Source organism: Stylophora pistillata, chromosome 2 (assembly GCF_964205215.1).
Source record: "Stylophora pistillata chromosome 2, jaStyPist1.2, whole genome shotgun sequence".
In the NCBI taxonomy this organism is placed as follows: domain Eukaryota; kingdom Metazoa; phylum Cnidaria; class Anthozoa; order Scleractinia; family Pocilloporidae; genus Stylophora; species Stylophora pistillata.
Window position 1 is genome coordinate 21549935 of NC_142520.1, and position 20427 is coordinate 21570361.

Consider the following 20427-nt stretch of genomic DNA (forward strand, 5'->3'; position numbering starts at 1 on the left):
TCCTTACCACTGAAAATCATGGAGTGGTTACTAAGAATGAAGATGTTGGTCACCCAAAAAAATAGACAGTACTTGAAAACTGAACCACACTGCTAATAGCCTAGAGTGAGTTAAGTGTGGCTGGGCTTTTGAAACTTGGAATTAGGAAGGCTTCAGTAGCGAATTATGAGCATGGAGATAATAATGAATTGTTTGTTCTCTGTTTTTGTAGGCTTGGAGAAATGAAGGATTACCTCTGACAATAACTAGCAATGATGCAGCAGAAATGTTTGATGCTACCCTAACGCAGGTTGGCTTCGGTTAAAAATTTAATATACAGATATCAGGGCTAAAGTGAAATATCATAACAATCAAATTGTTAATTTTAGCTGATACAGATATCTTGTTATTTATTGTGCACAATTCTAGTGTGGCAAGATATGAATTTTTTTTTATGATCTACTTGAAAAACTCTTAGTTATGTATGATTATCAAAGTGAGAGTAATCTAGCTTCACCCTGCCTGCTACCAGTAGTTTATAGCTACAAAACATATGTATTTCATATGTTTGTTGTTTAAAATGAATGACAAGGAGAATCATTATGAAGGTATGAGCAATAATCTGGTCATGTTGTCCTTCAGCAGCATTCTTGAAATATATACAAATAAATCGAATGAAGCCTTACACTGCTGTAAAAGGTAAAATGTTTCATAAATCCGAGCTTTCGCCAATCAATGGCCGTTGATCAGCGAAAGCTCGGATTTATGAAACATTTTACTTTTTACAGCAGTGTAAGGCTTCATTCGATTTATTTGTATATATTTTAAGATACGAGCAACTCTATTATTGTGAAGGTGTAGTCTGATCGTCCGGGTGAGTGTAGTCCTGAGAAGGACTGTTGTCGGTGGCAGTGACTGACGTTTCGACAACCTGTGCGGAAGTCATTATCAGAGTCAAGTGAGTGATTGTTGTCAGTAGAATCACTCACAACAATCACTCACTTGACTCTGATAATGACTTCCGCACAGGTTGTCGAAACGTCAGTCACTGCCACCGACAACAGTCCTTCTCAGGACTACACTCACCCGGACGATCAGACTACACCTTCACATGTTACCCCCGGGTTCAAACCATTTACTGCACAACTCTATTATTGTTAAGATAAATTAAGTTTAAATTGGGTGAAAGTCTGAAAATTAAAGCCCCTCCATGTATAAGCTCCTCCATGTAGAAGCCCCCAAATCTTAAATGCAAAAATACCTCCTATAATAAGCCTCTCAAAATATAAGCCCCTCCAAATATAAGCCCCTCCAAATATAAGCCCCTCCAAATATAAGCCCCTCCAAATATGAGCCCCCAGGACTTGTATTTGGAAACTATCCTTGATAATATAAACCAAAAGCAAACGGCACATAATCACCATTATCAGGAAGCCTTTTTCAGTCATAAAAGAATGATTTCGAGCACTAAAGCATTGTTTATTGTCTTTCATGCAGTTCGCTCTTCACTCACGCCTTGAATTCATTTGGTCCATCCATAGACAAAGTATTTGCAAGAAAGTTCAGTCTTGCCACCCTGAGCTCAAACTCCCTCTGGTGCTCCTCACTTTTCATAGTTATCATGAACTTTGAGCCTCAGGAGCTACATTACTCTTTCTACCGTATTTCCATTCTAAGAAAGTTTACTGCCGTTGACTGTTTGAACTTGGCATTTTCAATGTTATTAATTTGTTATGAATTCCTAGCCAAAACCCTAATATTACCATTTGCACATTCAAAAATTTTGACACAAATTTCCCTCCAATTATGAGCCCAGCCAACTTTGAAATGCAAATTTTCCTTCCATAATAAGCCCCTCTGAATATAAGCCCCTTCCAAAAAGGAACTCCTTAACAGCTGTCCTTTGAAAAAAATAAGCTCAAGGGTTTATTTTCGGAATTTTACAGTACTGTAATTCTCATAACCATTGATGAATAGCAGTGATGAGTTTGTAAATAATATATGGTGCTCTTTTGGTGGCGGCTTAAAATTACGAGATAGATTGGTTTTATCAACTGAGTTGATCACAAAAGGTAGCTAATGACTGGGGTCATACCATAACTTCCTTGTAGCTTTTTCCTGAGAGATATGATAATTAAGTTTAGTGACAACTAATGTCCTTGTAGGAAAAATAGTATCTGGTTTATTTGTTCGCTTGTTTGTTTGTTTGTTTATTTTAGTACACGGGAGGGTATGATGACAGCAGTGTAAATGCAATTGAGGGCTCTGTATCGAAGATGTTAGCAGCAGATCCCAACTTTGGTGAGAAGTTTTCTTTTCAACATTTTATTGGCATTGACTGAAGACAATTCTGGGCAGAATAGTCTATTGTTTATTGAATGTAGATACACTTGTCGAGGACATTGAATGTAAAAAGAAATGTGAATTATTATCATAATCATTTAAAAAATATTGAATGGAGTTCTTGAAAACTAATACCTCATAGGCAAAACACTCTTCCTTGGATGGCCCCCCTTGCCATTCTAGGGATTAAGTCTTTGCACTCGTTTTAGTTCCTATCAGTAAATTTGACTGCTTGACCAAAGTCACTTTCTTTTCCAAAAATTTGAACAGCTGAGATTGTCTATCACCATATTAGTGACTGGGTGAATTAAAAGTGGCTTGTGGTGACTTCTAGAGAACAGTAGAGCTTGGTTATAAAGGAAGATCTTCCTTATTTTGTCCTTATGAGGGTGCTTATAAATTTGATGATCCTAATCGGCTAGCAATATGCTCGGTGGATGTCATATGTGAACCCAGAAATAGCGTAAGATATTAGAGAGAGTTTCTGTGGTTCAATGGTAGAGAGGTATTTGATAATCTGGCTTGTCCAGACCTTCATTCTGAAAGAGTATTATAGTATCATTTTTGTGGAGTGCCCCATTTGATTGACATCACCTATTTTTGTTTCAGTAATGGATCATGTGATCTTGTGTGGCTTACACCTTGTCTCATCTGGATTTATCAATTTTGGAGTATTCGGACTCGCAGGCGTTTACACTGAAAGGATATTCGGATTCCTGACCGTTTACACACAACGACAACTCTGGGAACATTCTAAATGAAATGGTTACCAAGCCCAGTGTTGTTTAATCGTTCGATCGACAAAGTCAAAATGCCTCCCCCAAAATAGGCTAGAGTAGATCCAGATGCCACTGAGGCAAGTTTGAGTTGGACAGATGCCAAGCCATCTACGTCGACGGCGATTAAGTGTGGCTGACGTTAAACTTCCTTGCAATAATAATTTGCGTTTCCTCAGAAATACTGTGGTACACATGATAAAATTTATCGCCTGAACTTGCAACAAGATTAGGCAGCCGGAGATTGCCAGCAATGTTACCACCAGATCCTCCATATTGGTTTCACCGCAAACTCAAAAGATTGCAGGCGGAAATGATATAGGGATTCGAGTAAAAAAGGCGGTTACAGGACAAAACTTTCCGGATTCAAAAGTTATCGGATCAAAGTTCCCACTTTAAATTCCGGATTCAAATTCTCCGGAGACACGACCAAACCGGGGAGTTTTTATTTCGGATCCGTCCACTTTCGTGTAAACGGCAAAATCAATCCGGTACTAAAACGTTTCGGATTCATCACGAATCCGGAACAATTTCCTCTAGTGTAAACCTGGTCTAAGTGTAATAGAAATAATCCGAGCTCCAGATGGGACTTGAACCCACGACCCCCCGTGATCTAGTCGGATGCTCTAACTACTGAGCTACTGGAGACTCTATGGTGAGTAAGGGTCAGTTTGTGGGCCTCGACTGGAACCGCATCGCGCGGCTACACAGCCAAGTATTGGTAGGCAGGAGTTTCTGTTTTAGTTATTTTAAGTTGATTAGGACAAGAGGGTAATTGAACAAAAAACAAAAAAACATAAAATATACGTAAGAGATAATATTTAAAAAGACACGCAGCCAATGGAGTAAATGGATAATTTAATATAACTCTAAAAAAACCGAGCAATGGAGAAAAAGAACACAAGCGCGCGATTTTAAAATTTTCTCCTTTAATTGTTCTAATGGTCCTTTTATTATTGAGGTGAGATTTAGTTCTCAGTAGACGTGTTTGAGACCCGAACAAGTGTCCCCTCGCTTAGGTTATTCTATTGCGATTATTACATGTTAGTTTACTTAACCCTCCCGGGAGGTGGAAAAATGGTCGCGTTGAAACAGCGTCACGATCGACAGGTAAACAGCGAGCTGAAATAATTATTGAACCGTCACAAGCATGTAAGATACACTTTGTGCGTTACCAGGAAGTTTCTCCCGCATTGAATGCGTTACATGAGTATCTACATACGTATGATGCACGATCCTCGCAGTAGATAGCGCTATTTAAGCAATAGCGAAAATCAGACCTGAAAAATATCAGGCCTGTACGGAATTCGAACCACTGACCTCTGCGATACTAGTGCAGCGCTCTACCAATTGAGCTAACAAGCCAACTGGGAGTAGGCCGTTAAGTTGATTCGTAATAAACCCGTGAAAGTAGATAGCAGTAGATAGCGCTATTGCTTAAATAGCGCTATCTACTGCGAGGACCGTGCATCATACGTATCTAATACCGCAGTTCAAAATATATGAACTTCATATATTTCATTGTATCTTATTTATCACTTTCAAAGGTCCACCTTCTCACTTGTGTACTCAAGAAACAGTTTTTTTGTTGTTATCGGTCCCTTGTGTTGATGTATCCATGGTCACGGAACATCCGAAAATTCCAAAAATACGACTTTTCTAAATAAAACCCTGCAAGATTAACCCTTAACGAAAAGGCATTTCTTCTTTCAGGAGCATATTGACAGATAGAAAGGCAATGAAAGAAATCGCTCGAATGACAGACCGCCTCATGGGGCAGGCCCTTGCTTTACATGTGGAGTAAGGTCGGAAACAGACTCTTAAAATTTCAAAATCGGATGGATAACGCCAACACAGTCGCGTCAAAATAATGGCTCCATAATATTCGTCTAAGGAATTCTATTCACGATAGGAATTCACCAGCTGGCCTGTAGTTTCACTCTACGTTCATTTGTGTGTAGGAATTTTCGATTCAGTACGTCGAAAGTGGTCCAGAGCTGAGATTGGTTCCTACGATTCTCTTCTCACTGTTTGCCCCTCATTGGTTGTCAATGGTTTTCTCGTGATCACCTTCGTTCTTAGGGTACTCTCTCTTACCAGATAACCCTGGTAACAAGTTTGCTTTTGGATTTGATATCTCGACATTCAGTGGAAAAGTACTCTTACGTCGTAGCTCAAACTTTGTCGCCTAACCACAACCATCTAACACCTTGTACAGTTTCCTGAGACGAAGTAAAAATTTATTTTGGTTGAGAAATCAGTGAGCTCGTCGTATAAAGGATTATTAAACTAAAAGGAAACAACACCGTTATCTCTTTCCACATACGATAAATGGTTTGGTAAATAAGAGAATTGACCCCGAACGTTCCTATGCGTCCCTTGGAGCGTGGTGTTAAAAGATGTTTTGAACCCCTTTTAATTGGAGGTCTGCAGCCAAAGTATAAAACTTGACTTCCACTGCTACGGTTTCATTGAGACCTTGTAACAAGGATTTTACACCTTATTAGAGGAGTAATTTCCTTACCATTATTTTGGTTTTGTGTAACTCTGACAGCAAAACCATGTTTTCATGCTAAAAGTAAAATGCTAAGGTGAATTCAAGTTCCGCATTTAATTAGCATCGCGCGGGAAAATTTTGCTGAAATGCAGTTTTGTGAACTGGTCGCCGCCGTAGCTGATTTAATTAGGTTACTTAGTAAGAGACATAGAATCACTGAAGTCCTAATGAAAACATCGCAGTGCTTCTGCGATGGGGTAGTTAGATATATATTTTTTATATTCCATCGTGCCCTTTTGTGTAAAGTTTCTTTTGTAGCTCTACGAGCAGGATTAGCTTCTATGCCCTCTCGGCTTAAGTTGTGCAGGCCTGTTATTCAAGTTCACACTTATTCAAAAACTTTCAAGGAAAAGCGAGCTGTAAGCTCTCTTGCCGGTTAAAGTTTTCCCATCTGCAATAATTCCAGGTTTACATACACAAATATACGAGTCAGGGGTATTTTGGCAAATAGCTTTCGGATCACAGACAAGTACAGACAGGTAACGAAGCCCAGCATTCATCAGCATCTAATAACAAGCAATCAGATAAGCTGTGCAAATTATGATAAGAAATTAATTGGCAATGGGCCCACTGAATGTTTACGTCAGAGTACTCACTCTTACCCCAACCCACATGAAACCACTGAGACGGGGTAAAATTTCCTGAACATTTTAATGCAAAATAGGCTTGGACCGTCATTTTTCAACAAATGACATCATCGCACATAAAAGCTATTCTGTAATATTCATCATCTCCTAGGATGAAATATCAAAAACCTCTTGTAAATACATAGATTTAATAAAGTAAACTAAGGTAAAGAAAGTAATGGAGCAAAAGAGGAAATGACTATTACTGATGCAAGATTGTAAATGATACTTCCCTATATATGGTCATTTAATTGAAAGGGACCAAACGCAATGCAGTAGAGTAACTTGATATGAATGTACCGTACCAAAATTACTGTGCCTTATCACGTTCTATTACACTAATGTCAACAAATACTTGCAATTGAGTTTTCTTACCCTCTGTTTCCATATCCTGTGCTTAGACCGTTTCACGTTAAAACTCACCTCTTTACTTATTACTTTGAATCTTTATTAAAGCCTCAATGAACATGACTTTTTTCAGGAAAGTCCGCCCCTTTCATCTTAGGTGTATGCCTGACACGGATGCATGTCTGGGCGAATTAATTTTAGTCTATCTCGATCATTGATACGCAAACGAAGTGCTGCGAAGTATATAAGTTACTATTTGCGTTAATAAAAAGTTCCTTAAAATCTTTCCTAGGGTTTGAACCAGACTGAAGGTGAATTAATAATAGCTATATCCTTCATGCAGTTCGCTCATGTATAGCTATCTTATATACTATAATTTCGACAAGGTCCCGGTACCACTTTTTCTAACGATAGCATTTACGGAACGAGGTACTCACAAACTTTAAGTTCCTATTTGCTCATAAGAAGCGACAGGGAACATGATTGGTGGTTGAAATGATGCTTAAAATTGGTTCAAATACCTGTTTTACACTTAGCGTCGTCCTGCAATATTATCTGCCTAATCCAAATTGGTGATACCGTAATTCACATTTACATCAATGTCAAACTGATAGACAGGGCCACTAGTCAATGTGACTTTCTTGGTAGTCGTCTCAAGTCACTTTAAATAATTAGCATTTGCTTTTTGAAGATATCAATATGTAACTCAATCTATTGATTAATCCACTTGTGACCCCATCCAGGATATATCTCCAGGAGCCTATTACGAGGAACTGTTTTAACGTCCCCCCCCCCCACGCCCTCCCCCTTATTTGAATCTCATCTTTTATGACTGAAAGACCTTGGTCTAAGAATGCAGCTTAGCCTAATTGTGGAGAGCAAAAGTGAAAGCTATTACGAAGTTTTGAAGACAAATCTAGCCTCCTGGCCTATGCAGGTTTTGTTGTACATCGTGCAACGGATTTATCATAGACTGCAGACCACTCCGTGTAAAAGTTTTTAGACATGCAAGGCGAACTATAAAGCAATAAGTTTTTAAGCGCTGGATAGCAATATGTTGGTTCGAGTAATAAGTAAGGTGACCTCTTGTAAGTAGCTATTTTGCCACGTGGTCTCTTTAATTTCTATTCATATAGAGAAATGAACAAATCTACAAGAACTTGTATTTGACATAAATGGTTTATTTCGGGATGTATTGTGCTTAATCTAGTTTAGAACATTAATAGATTGCATTGCTTCAATGCAAACGGCCATTATGCCGTGACAACGGTTACCCTTCCAATAGTCTCGTTATTTTCTAATACCAATTCTTTAATGGATCCTACTTTCTTCACTTTTCTTGTGTATTACCTAACACGAATAACAATTTATCAATATCCGAATGGAACAAACTGCCCTTGTAAAACTATTTCGGCCCAACAATATTAACTTAATGGTGGCTTCAAACATTTTCGTCGTTTTCACACGCTAATTCTTCAATGTATCATACTCTCTGAACTTTCCCTATGTAGTACCTAGCAAATTTTCCTTTTCTGCAAAAGTTGCTATCGTTGTTTTAATATTTAAGGTGACTGCAGAGAAACAGTGTCTTGAACATCTTAGTGAAAAACTAAATTTCAACTTCATGTGCCAAAATGAAAAAGAGAAGCTTATTACATAGAAATTGCCCTATAAATATTTCATTTTATGCAAAATGAAGTATGAAATTACTAGAGTTTCGAAGCCACCATCATTCTGATACCTTAAAGTTTGAAAATATTGATCCATTCAAAAATTACTGTTCTAAGAGGAACAAAACCATTTTGATCCACCTTTATCCGTAAAGTTCCTGATTAATGGAATTGACGATAAGAAAACTTTAATTACACCTAAATCAGTGATATATTACAAATTGATAATGACTGAGTCAAATCTGTGTCAATGGCCAACACACGGCATTTTTTTTCAAATTTACACAGCCATCACGTTATATTCTATTTACTGTATAACCGCCAATCAAATACCAATCAGCTCTCTGGTGGGATTTTCTTTCATTGTTTCTCTCCTTTTTGTACCTTGCAAAAAATTATATAACGTAAAAAGTTGAGGTCATGAATAGCCTTTTCCTTCATGAGAATGTCAGTGCTATCGTCAGGCACATCTATGAATCTGGACTTAGAATTCTCTTCCACTACATCGTAAATAATTAGATCCAGTTAAATCGCCTGCCATTCAGAAATTGTGCAAAAGGCGCGATTCATTGCTTAACACAAAAGTATCATTTTCAATTTTATCTGAAAGCTTATCACATCGCCATCGGCTTTTGTCTCACGCAGATATTACTAAAGGACTATGGAGTGTCCTAAGAAAGTAAATAGTTACTGGGGCGAGGGGGCTTAGACTTATTTTTCATACGTTAACTCATCAGCAATACATGTAAATGGTAAAACGTAGGAAAATGCGTTTCAACGTAAAGTAATTGTTATCTAGCATTTGGATAATTTTGGTGCTGTCATTAAACACCCGAAAAGTACCCCGATTTTCTGTGTAAAAAATCCTATGACGAAACAAGAGGCTAGGGTCGAAACTCCGCAGTTTAAATTGGGTTAGATAAACTAACGGGCTCTCTGCTCATCGTGGCCTTCTGTACAAAGGAGGAGGGATAACCGTTGGAAACAAGAACTGATGATAAATGTTTCTTTCTCTCGGAGATGACTGACGGTTTTGTCAAAGGCGCTTCGCCCGGTTATGCAATACCGCTTTCCACTGATCAAGGGTGGTGTGAATCATATGCTAAGTACCGATCAGTGTGAGTAGGTGTTCTGTAGACACTGCGTGGTGTTCAGGGTCCTCTCTGGTTCCTTCGTAACTGACGTGTCAAGAAAGACTATCTTACAGTAAGTCTGTTATTTGTTCTTCTGACCATTTTTTTGTTTTAAATTGGGTGAGATAAACTAAAGTTGAATTGGTTTAAAATACCATTTAAAAAGTGTTGTGAATTCCCCTTATGCTGTTGCTTCGCTTTTCCGTCTAGAGAAAAGGGGAAGTTGCATTTTTCCTTCTTAGGCTGGTTTATCTTCTACTCTGCCAAAGATTTCGGACTGAGCATTTCTTGAAACTACGGAAAATATCTGCACGCTTGATACATTTAGAAAGTTATCGTCTATGATGTGTTGTAGGTGATGTTGTAAACCAGTTATGTCTAAGGCTTGATTTGTACTAGCTCTAATAATTTAGGTCAAATAGAAATTATAATCACATCGCCATCGGCTTTTGTCTCACGCAGATATTACTAAAGGACTATGGAGTGTCCTAAGAAAATAAATAGTTACTGGGGCGAGGGGGCTTAGATTTATCTCTTTTCGCCAGGGACAAGAACAAAACAAGGAACTGGGAAAAACAGTTACCCCTGGTCTCGGACTGAGAAGAGAGTCCTGTAGTACTCTTATCATCATTTAAAACGTTTTATGAAGTCCCTCGGAGCTCGAAGAAACAATTCTTAAATCATTTTCTCGAATGACCCATTTCTTCAGTACAGCATGCGCGTATCTTGTATGCCAAGAAATCCGAATCGACCATTTTTTGTTGTGATTGCTTTTCTCAGGGGAAAACAACATGAAAGGTGATGCGCTAATTTGTTTGAAACTTAGAAGGATTAGTTACGATTGGTGGGTAATCATATGGGTTGAATTGATTTGACTAATATAGCGAAAATTGTTTTCCTCCGACCCCTTTATTTTCAAGTAGTGGGATTGATAATAATAAGAAAGGGATTTCGAACCTCGCCAATCAGGCGTGTGATAGGATTTGTATTAGTCGCTTAAAAGTGTAGGTCGTGAAGCAGACAACGGATGCTTTTTTACTTGCAACTGTTGCCAAATAAATCACGTAGTTTCTTGATTGTGCTATAAATGAAATTCTTTTTTCTAAGATTACTTTATTGTTACCAGTCATGAAGATACGCTCGCAATTGCATACGAAGTAGATGCCCTAAGAAAGAAGAATTGGTCACCACTGATAGTTAAGTGCGACTCTCTGTAACCTTCGAACTTTCGTCGGCCACTTCATTTCACGGATTTCGCTGAAATTTGACATGAAGTCTTGTTCTAGGGTCCTTATTGCGCAAAACGGCTGTGAATGGGAGATTACATGGTATTTTCCATAGGTTAACCGATCAGCGGTAAAACGCCGAAAAATGCATTTCAACGAGTTTTCTCGAATTTAATGTCACGGAAAAATGTTGAATTTACGGTCTGTTCTAAATTAATATTTCAGATTCAGAGTCAGTTTATCGTTTAAATAGTGAGTGTCAAAGGTTAACATAGAACAGAAACCCAAAGGAGTTTACAAGGTAGCAGTGTTTTAGCGACATAATCGTTACCAACACTATATTGACTTATATTGACTCTTGCCATACGTTTATATTCAATCTTGCCAATCGTACCAGTTTTTACCAGTCTTCGTGTCTTCTGATACCAGAACAACATGTTTTGAACCAATTTTAATTCCCTGGGGTAGCTTTTTACTCGCCCTACAGGTTTATTTCTTAAAGCTTTGTAGTGTCGTCAATGTTCTGTGAGTCAAAAAGATACTAAAGGGCTGTGATAGGGGTAAACAGGTGAGCAGGTGTCTAGGTTTTGTTTATATGTGTACTGGGAAAGGGGAATTCCAGCGGTTAGCACTAGGTCAAACACTCTTACTAGAAAAGGGCTAAAGAACTTGAGCTGAAGCTAGTGGAACTAGCTATACTCCATTCGGAAAGAAAGTAGCTTTTTACTTTCGTTCGTTGTCAAAATGTGAGATTTTAATAAACAACTCGGGGTTATGCACTTTTTAGGTTATTTATCATCTCATATTCGACTTGCTCTCGTACAATAATTGTTAACTAGCACTTGGATAATTTTTGGTGCTGTCATAGAACACCCCAAAAGGTACCCCCTTTATCTGTGTGAAAAATCAATAACGAAACAAGAGGCTAGAGTCCAAACTCCGCAGAGGTATGTATTAGTCAAATATGTGTTAAAGTATCCACAACATTCGGATTTTGAGAAACTTCTTAGAATTCCAAACTGAGGGACAACAAATTGACTTGAACGAAAACTCAAAAACAGTAAACAACTCCATAAAAACAGAACAACAAAGGATGCCCGAGAAAAATTGACCACGTCAGTTTCCAATGGCAAGGTTAAAGTTCTTTGACCTGATTGACTAACTTGTAAAATCATGTGCGCTGCGCGTGAAAACAAAAATAATACAACAGGGAAGACGAAAATTGTAATTTAAAATTCAAAAAAGGAAAGCCGTTTTCTCCAATCTGATTGTTACCCAATCCCCACAGGAAGATTTTCTCTGGATTTAAGAATAAAGTCGTACATCTTAAGCATTGTTGCTATGACGTAACATTCTCTCGTATTTACAATTTTTCTCCGCACTTTTGGAAAGGGACGCTAACTCGCTGAGGACCTAACAAATAACAATAACTTGAACTCCTTACGCAAAACTTTCCAGGAAAAAATATATAGGCACTGGGTCGAGGGGGCTGAGATTTTCCCACCGGAAAAGAGCAAAGCCACGAAATGGGGAGAACAGCTACCCCTGGTGTCGGACTGAGAAAAGGATACCGTAGCATGTCTACGCATCCTTTGAAAGGGTTCATAAAGTCGCTCGGAGTTCGAAGAAAACGTTCTTAAAGCATATTGTCGAATGTCCCATTTTCTTCCAATTCAGGATATATATTCATTGTATGCAAAAAGTCCAAATCGATCATTATCTCTCATGATTGCTTGTCTTAGGGGAAACACCCCATAAAAGGTGTTCCTTTGACTTGTTTTGAAACTTAGTGGGATTATTAGGATTGAAATCACATTTCTGTTAAAGCATCCTATGTATCCTAAAGAATCCATCAAATGTTATGTTATGTTATGTTAACTTATGAATGTCTCACTTACAGTTCAGTCAACTCGGAGTTGTTATTGAAGACTCCAGCTGGTAGCTTCTGGATTTGATTTCCAAATAAGTACCTGAGAAATGAACAAAACTGAGCCTAAGATCGCTCCTTAGTGGATAAACATGATCCCTACACTGAGTCTATGTTATTTGCCATTTTGAAAATTTTTTTTTGTTTGTTCAGATTGGGTTACATAAACTTAGGGGCTCTCTGCTAACGGGAGAATTTTGTTATTATTATCATTATTATTATTATTATTATTATTTTTTTTTTTTCTGTCGCGACCTTCTGTACAAAGGAGGAGGGATAGCTGTTGGAAACAAGAACTGATGACAAATGTTCCTTTTCCTCGGAGATGACTAACGGCTTTGTCACAAGGCACTTCGCCCGGTAGGACAATACCGGGCTCCACTAATGAAGCGTGGTGTGAATCATAGGCAAAGTACTAGTCAGTGTGATTTGGTATTCTGTAGACACTGCATGGTGTTCAGGCGTCTCTCTGGTTCCTTCGTAACTGACATGTCAAGAAAGGCAGTCTTAGAGTGAGTCTATGTTGTCTGTCCTTTTCAACATTTTTTTGTTTTAATTGGGTTAGATAAACTAAACTAGAAATGGGTTTAAAATACCATTTTAAAAGTGTCATGAAGTCCGCTTATATTGTTGCTTAGCTTTTCCCTCTCGAGAAAAGGGAAAGATGCACTTTTCTTCCGTAGGATGGCTTATCTTTTACACTGCCAAAGATGTTTGGCTGAGCATTTCTTAAGACTTCGGAAAATATCTGCACGTTTGATACGTTTAGAAAGGTATGGTCTATGATATGTTGTGCGTGATGTTGTAAACCAGTTATGTCTGAGGCTTGATTTGTACTAGCTCTAATATTTTAGGTCATAAATTATAATCACATCGCCATCGGCTTCTGTCTCACGCAGATATTACTAAAGGACTATGGAGTGCCCTAAGAAAACAAATAGGGGCGACTGGGGCGAGGTGGGGCGAGGTGAGGCGAGGTGGCTGAGATTTATCTATTTTCGCAAGGGACAAGAGCAAAACAAGGAATTGGGAAAAACAGTTACTACTGGTCTCGGATTGAGAAGAGAGTACTGTAGTACTCTTATCATCATTTAAAACGTTTTATGAAGTCCCCCCCCCAGCTCGAAAAAACAATTATTAAATCATTTTTTCCAATGATCCATTTCCTTCAGTACAGCATGCGTATACCTTGTATGCCAAGAAATCGACTATTTTTTATTGTAATTGCTTTTGTTAGGGGAAGAACGACATGAAAGGTGATCCATTAACTTGTTCTGAAACTTAGTGGGATTAGTTACGATTGGTAAAATACAAAGTCGTGATTTTAAGATTAAGGTCAATTTATCGTTCTCAACAATTTTTTTTTTAATATTTATTGGGACTGATATTATCACCTTGGACTGGGTGATCATATGGGTTGAATATACTTGATTGATATAACGGAAATTGTGTTCCTGCAACCCCCTTTTTTTTTAAGTAGTGGGATTGGTAACAATGAGAATGGGATTCGAATCCTGCCAATCAAGCGTGTGATAGCATCTGTATTAGTCGCTTAAAAATGTGTCATGACACAGACAAAAGATGTTTTTTTTTTTACTTGCAACTCTTGCAGCGTGATGGATGAACCAAATAAATCGCAACGCAGTTTGTTGGTTATGTTATTAGGGAAAAAATTTTACCAATATTACTTTACTGTTACCAGTCATGAAAATGTGTTTGTAAATGCAAATAAATTAGGTGCCCTAAGAGGGCGGAATTGGTCACCAGTGATAGTAAAGAAATCTTATTCAAGTCACCTGTAACTAATGAAAAAAGATACTCACCTCTGATTAACTGACACGCTCTAAAAATCAATCCACTCTCTTTTAATCGCGTATTATCGCTTTCGAAGACCCCTGAGCTTAAATACTCTTAAATTAGCTTTCGTTTTGGTCAATAAGTTTCTAAATGACTGATTAAATGCACTTAATTAAATATTTGAAAGAGGATGAACACAATATTCCCGTTTGACCTAACAATAAGCCTGGGTGTTTGTCTTTTTATCATTTTTTTTAACATAAGTTGTTCCTTGAAGCTCACAGTTTCCCCTCGAGCCTCGCTCTCTGTTCATTTTGCAGAACAGATAACGGACAAGTATCGGCGCATTTCTTCGAGGCAAACGGAAACTATTGTTGATATATGTATTTTGGAACAATTCAGGTGGTAACTCCTCCATCAGGTTCTCTCAAGTCTCACGGTAGATGGAAAATATATCCTAAATTTAGGTTAAATATCAATTTTATGGTCCATGTAATTTTGTTGTCCCAGTTTCTGTCTGGTCAGAGAAAATTTTGAATTTTGCAATGTCTTTTCCCATGGCTTACTCCAGGTGATAGCTCTTCTATTTGGTTTTCGTCCAAGTCACTACGAAAAGGATATATCCTCAATCTTATGTCTTTTCTGGGTTATTAAACTTAAGTTTATTTTAACTCTGATGAGATTTAAAGAGACCATAGCATACTTTCATTATCAAAGTTAAATAGCGCCAATTCGCCTCCGAGTAACTTAGCGCGGCTGCTGGTAGCCAGCAACTTCTTAAGCACAAAAGAAAGATAAGCTGTTGTCGTGGACTTCGCCGAGTTAATTGTTGTTTTTATATGAAAATCTATAAGCGATGTGTATTCACTTGCTCCAATTTTGTCACAGTTTTGATCAAATGGTAACAGGACTTCTTGCTTCGCGGTTGTCCTATATTGCTAATCTCTTCCATGATTACAGACCGAATTGGATTCCACTTGGTTCTTCTACTATTATGAATAAGGAGATTGTATGGTCATATCTGGGAAAACCTATCAGACATTGACTGCTGAGTGTGTTATGTGCAGGTGGGTCTACTCGGAGCTGTTATTGAAAACTCCAGGTGGTAACTCCTTAATTTGGTTTCTATACAAGTAACAAAATTGGCAAAGCTGAAAGGGTAATCATAATTCTCAGAGTGTGGTTTCTGTCACTGTGTTCTTTTGACCATCATTTTCTCATTTGGTCAGAAAAAATTTAACTAGGAATGGCTGGACCTGGAGTTCTTAGGAGTAGAGCTCTTAAATTATCTTTTCGAATGGCCGAGTTTCTGCAGTTCAGCAATTCCACTAAAAAGCTTACAAGAATGATAGATTACGCCATTATCTCTATTGGGAAGCACTGGATAAGTTATGGTAATTGACTTCCTGTAAAAGGGGGGGGGGGAGGAATGGCATAGCATTTTCTGAATAAAACTTGTGTTCAGCTCGTTATTTACATCGATAGATATGATACTTGTACAAGTACCATTCGCGAGTTTTATGGTTGCGTTTGGCGGGGATGTCCTAGGTGCTTTCCAGATCGCGGTCAAGTCTGTGAACATCCCGATCGCACCATAGGAGAACTTTGGGAACTTTCCCAAAGAAAAAAAAGCCAAGAGACGTTTTGCCAATTGTGTCAACACCTGGCCAATAATTAATCAAGAGGCTAGCCGTTGACCATCGTGGGTGACAATGCGAGAACTCAAGGCCCGGTATGTGCGAGAGTATAAGGAACGAGAGAAAATCAAGTTAGTTTCTGAGCAGATTCAGAAGAACCCAGGTCGTAAAACGGTGGCTTTATTCATGTTAAACTCCATCTGGGGCAAGTTTGGGGAATACCTCAACAAAACCACAACCCAACAAATCACAACTCCACACGAACTGTTTCAACCAGTGAACAACCCTCTCCTGAACATACTACGTGTTCGTATTTCGTCTAAACTATAAGCGATAAAGAAGGAGAAGCAACAAGAGACGGAAACCTAAGAACATTGTGCAGATCACTTGGTAAATATGACAAGGCCTGGGAGTATCAGGAGGAGGCACTCTCAAGAAGATGTGGACATGAGCAATGTAGATACGTTAATGAATTAGTAAGATAAAGAAACAATGCTTCGATTTTATGTTTTCAGTTTTTTAAAAAAATCGTGCGTGAGAGATTGAAGTTTTACAGCTCGAACAACGTTAGAGTGTGCTAAGGGACGTGATATTCACGTTGGCATTGGTACATTTTTGAGAACGTTTAATAATGAGGTTTATTAATTATGGGTTGATTGCTCGTTTCACAACCTGAGTGGTTTCTTAGCTTGAATAATTTTCTTTGATATTTGCTCCATCAGGGTCGTCTTATTATTATTATTATTAATCTAATTATTATTAATCTAATCTACGCGTTTTACAAGATATCAACATTAATCGGTTCTCAAGCAAACTTTCATGTTCATAAAGACCGTTCACGCCCGCAAATAGCATGGGAAGCTAGTCGTATATTTTTGTTTTGCCATTTTCTTCCGCCCAACGTAAATTGAAATTTTGCATTAATTTTCCCTTAAATGTTTGGGACACCCGATATATTTCGAGAGCCAGTCAATGTTTTTCGATGGTTTGCTAAGCACTCAAGAATCTAAAGTTTCTCTCGGCTATCAGAGTCAACTTGTGTGGAAAATACTGAGAAGACGCTCCTGGTTAGTCATGAAATAGAGACTCAGTCATCTTCAATTTCTATACGTGAATGATAACTACTAACGTGATTGTTCACATCAACATATCTCTTATGATCCTTTTGAATAAAGTAAGAGGATTGACCACGTGATGTTGTAAACCAGTTTGAAAGGAGGCAAACTTTAGAGGGTTGAAGGATGATTTTTCTCTCTTCAGGCTTAATTTTCGGCAGTTGATAGAATTTCGCTCACCTGATGGTAATAAAGCTTTATTTGATTCGATGACACCGATCAAATGAAATTTACCTAATTAAAAAATTTCATGACTCCCCTCCACTAGAAAGAAAAACCCTCTCAACTGTATTTCGTTTTCAACGTGTGGCTCTGTAGCCCGGTTGGTAGTATCGCTGAATTAGTATGTGGGAGGCATGGGTTCAAGTCCCGTTAGAGCCTGAAGTATATCCAGGCTTCAGATAATGGACAAATATCAGGGCATTTCTTTAAATCAGAGAATGTTTAGAAATACATTTGATAATAAAAATTAACGGTAAAAAACTACGACGTTTCTAAGTCTGCATGACCTCATTATCAAGTAAAATGTTAAAACTGATGTAAAATTATCACATTTTATTTGTATATAATCTCTGAGCTACAATTTTACATCAGTTTTAACATTTTACTTGATAATGAGGTCATGCAGACTTCGAAACGTCGTAGTTTTTTACCGTTAATTTTTATTATCAAATGCATTTCTTTAAAGCCGAATAAAAGCTATTCTTCATTTAATTATGGTAAGTGGCTGATAATTCCTGTGATATCTCCTCTATCAGGCTCCTTAAATCTGTTGATGGAGGACATATCCTGGATTTAGGTTAAACATTTTACACATCGTACATTTTTTTCCTGTCATTTTCTTCTGGCTAACGTAAATTTAAATATTGCAATAATTTTCCGTAAACTGTTTTGGACACTTAACATATTTCGAGAGCCAGTCAATATTTTTGGATGGTTTGCTAAACACTCGAGAATCTAAAGTTTCTCTCGGCTATCAGAGTCAACTTGTGTTGAAAATACTGACAAAGTGCTCTCGGTTACTCATGAAATAGAGACTCAATCAATAGCTTTTTCTATACGCGGACGATAACCACTAACGTGATTGTTCACATCAACATACTCTTGTGATGCTTTTGAATAAAGTATGACGATTGAACATGTGATATTGTAAACCAGTTTTTTCTAAAGCTTGATTTGTATTAGCTGGAGTGGTTCAAGTCATAAAATTTTGTTGCGTCGTAATCGGTTTTATGCTAAGTAAATATTTAAGGGCTACGAGACTTATTAGGCTTGGGGGCGGGGGAGTTGAGTTTTATTATATAAACAGTATATTTTTGCACGGCAAAAAAGTAAGAAACCCGTCACAAAACAAGAGAACAGAGTTAGTTCCTGGTGTGGAACCGACAAAAGAGTAGTGTAATAAGTCTAAGCATCATGAAAAAAATATATTTTAAGTTCTTTAGAGCAACTGAGGTCTAGATGGAGCTTAAGTTCAGAGAAGTATAATTCTGACACCGTCTTTTAGAATGGCCGAGTTTCCGAATGTAGGAGGTCCAATTCGATAATTTTTTTACATTGCTTGCGTTAGGGGAAAAAGGCCCATGAAGGATGTTCCTCGGACCTGTTTTGAAACCTACAGAGATTAATAATGACTGAAATCAGACTGTCATAAAAAGAAAGAACCGTAATTGGAATATAAAGTTAAATATGTCCTTTTGATCAAGAGGATATAAACAGTTTATTGGTTATAAACTCCTGGATTGACACTGTTACCTTGAACTGGGTGAAATAAGGGCTGAAAGTAGTGCAATTGATAACTAAGAGAATGGAGTTTTTATTAAAAAATTTGGAACCAGGCTTTGGTAAATGTGCGGGTTGAAGAATGAATTTCCTCTTTTCAGGCTTATTTCGGCAATTGCTAAAATTTTTAGCTCACCTGCTGGTCATAAACCTTCATTTGATTGTCAATACCGCCCATAAAATGAAATTTTACCTAATTACAAATTATATGAATCCCTTCAACGAGAAAGAAGAACCTCCTCAACTGTATCTCGCTTTCAACGAGTGGCTCTATAGCTCAGTTGATAGTAGCGCTGGGAGGCACGAGTTTGAATCCCGTTTAAGCCTTAAGTATATCCAGGCCTCAGATAATGGACAAATATCAGAGCAATTCTTTCAAGCTGAATAAAATCTATTCTTTATGTAATTATGAGAAATGACTGATAATTACTATAATAGCTTCTCTATCAGGTTGCTAAAGTCTGTGTATGGAGGACATATCTCAGTTTAGGTTAAACATTCCGGACATCGTAAATTTCAATTTTTCGATAATGTTCCGTAAAATGTTTTGGACAGCCAACATATTTCGAGAGCCAGTCAATGTTCTTGAGTGGTTTGCAAGGCACTCAAGAAGCTAGCGTTACTCTCGGCTATCGCCTTGCGCGACTCCAAAGCTTCTCAGTTTTGTGCTTAGCAACCTCCCGCGTGCATCCAAAACTCAATAGTGTCCGCTATGGTGTTCACCATTTGTTAAATTTGACTTTCAATCTGCGGGTTAAAAGAAAATATTTCATTAGGAATTCATAGATTAATGACGTGCAGAAAAATTAACCCGTTTTTTCGACGATAACCTGTGTTAATTATTTATTGTCTGCACTTTTAAAAATATTCCAAGGATGATGGACACAATATTCCCGTTTGACTTGACAATATGCCTGGAAATTTGTTTTTTTTAATAACATAAGTTGTTCCTTGAAGCTCGCAGTTCCCTTCGAGCATTGCTCTCTGTTGATTTTTTTTCTTTTTTTTAAACACACAAATACCGGAGCATTCTTCGGGCCTAATGGAAGTTATTGTACATATAACTATAATATATGACAGATGGTCGCTGTGCTTTGGAAGACTTCAGATGGTAACTCCTGCATATGGTTGTCTCAAGTCTGTAGTTGGAGGGAAAATCCTGGATTTCGGTTTAACAGTTTGTCATTCGTGTATTTTTTTGTGTCAATTACTATTTGAATGACATTAGATTTTGTTAGACATTTAAGAATAAACATCTATCTTTTTGAAGGATTGTAAAAAGCTAGAATGATGCTGGTAAAGATTTGAATATAGATAGATAGATAGATAGATAGATAGATGAGATAGATTAGATAGGTAGGTAGATAGATTAGATAGATTAGATAGATAGATAGATAGATAGATAGATAGATAGATAGATAGATAGATAGATAGATAGATAGATAGATTAGATAGGTAGGTAGATAGAAACTGAAGGTTACTTCTCCAGTTCCTGGAAAAAACCCTGTCGT

At 37.7% G+C, this 20427-nt stretch overlaps 1 pseudogene across 1 annotated transcript in view; it reads left to right on the plus strand.

Annotated features, from left to right (window-relative positions):
* The window catches only part of LOC148737741 (putative pre-mRNA-splicing factor ATP-dependent RNA helicase PRP1), a 159521-nt pseudogene that overhangs the window by 115079 nt on the left and 24015 nt on the right, over positions 1 to 20427 (plus strand). The window lies entirely within an intron of this gene.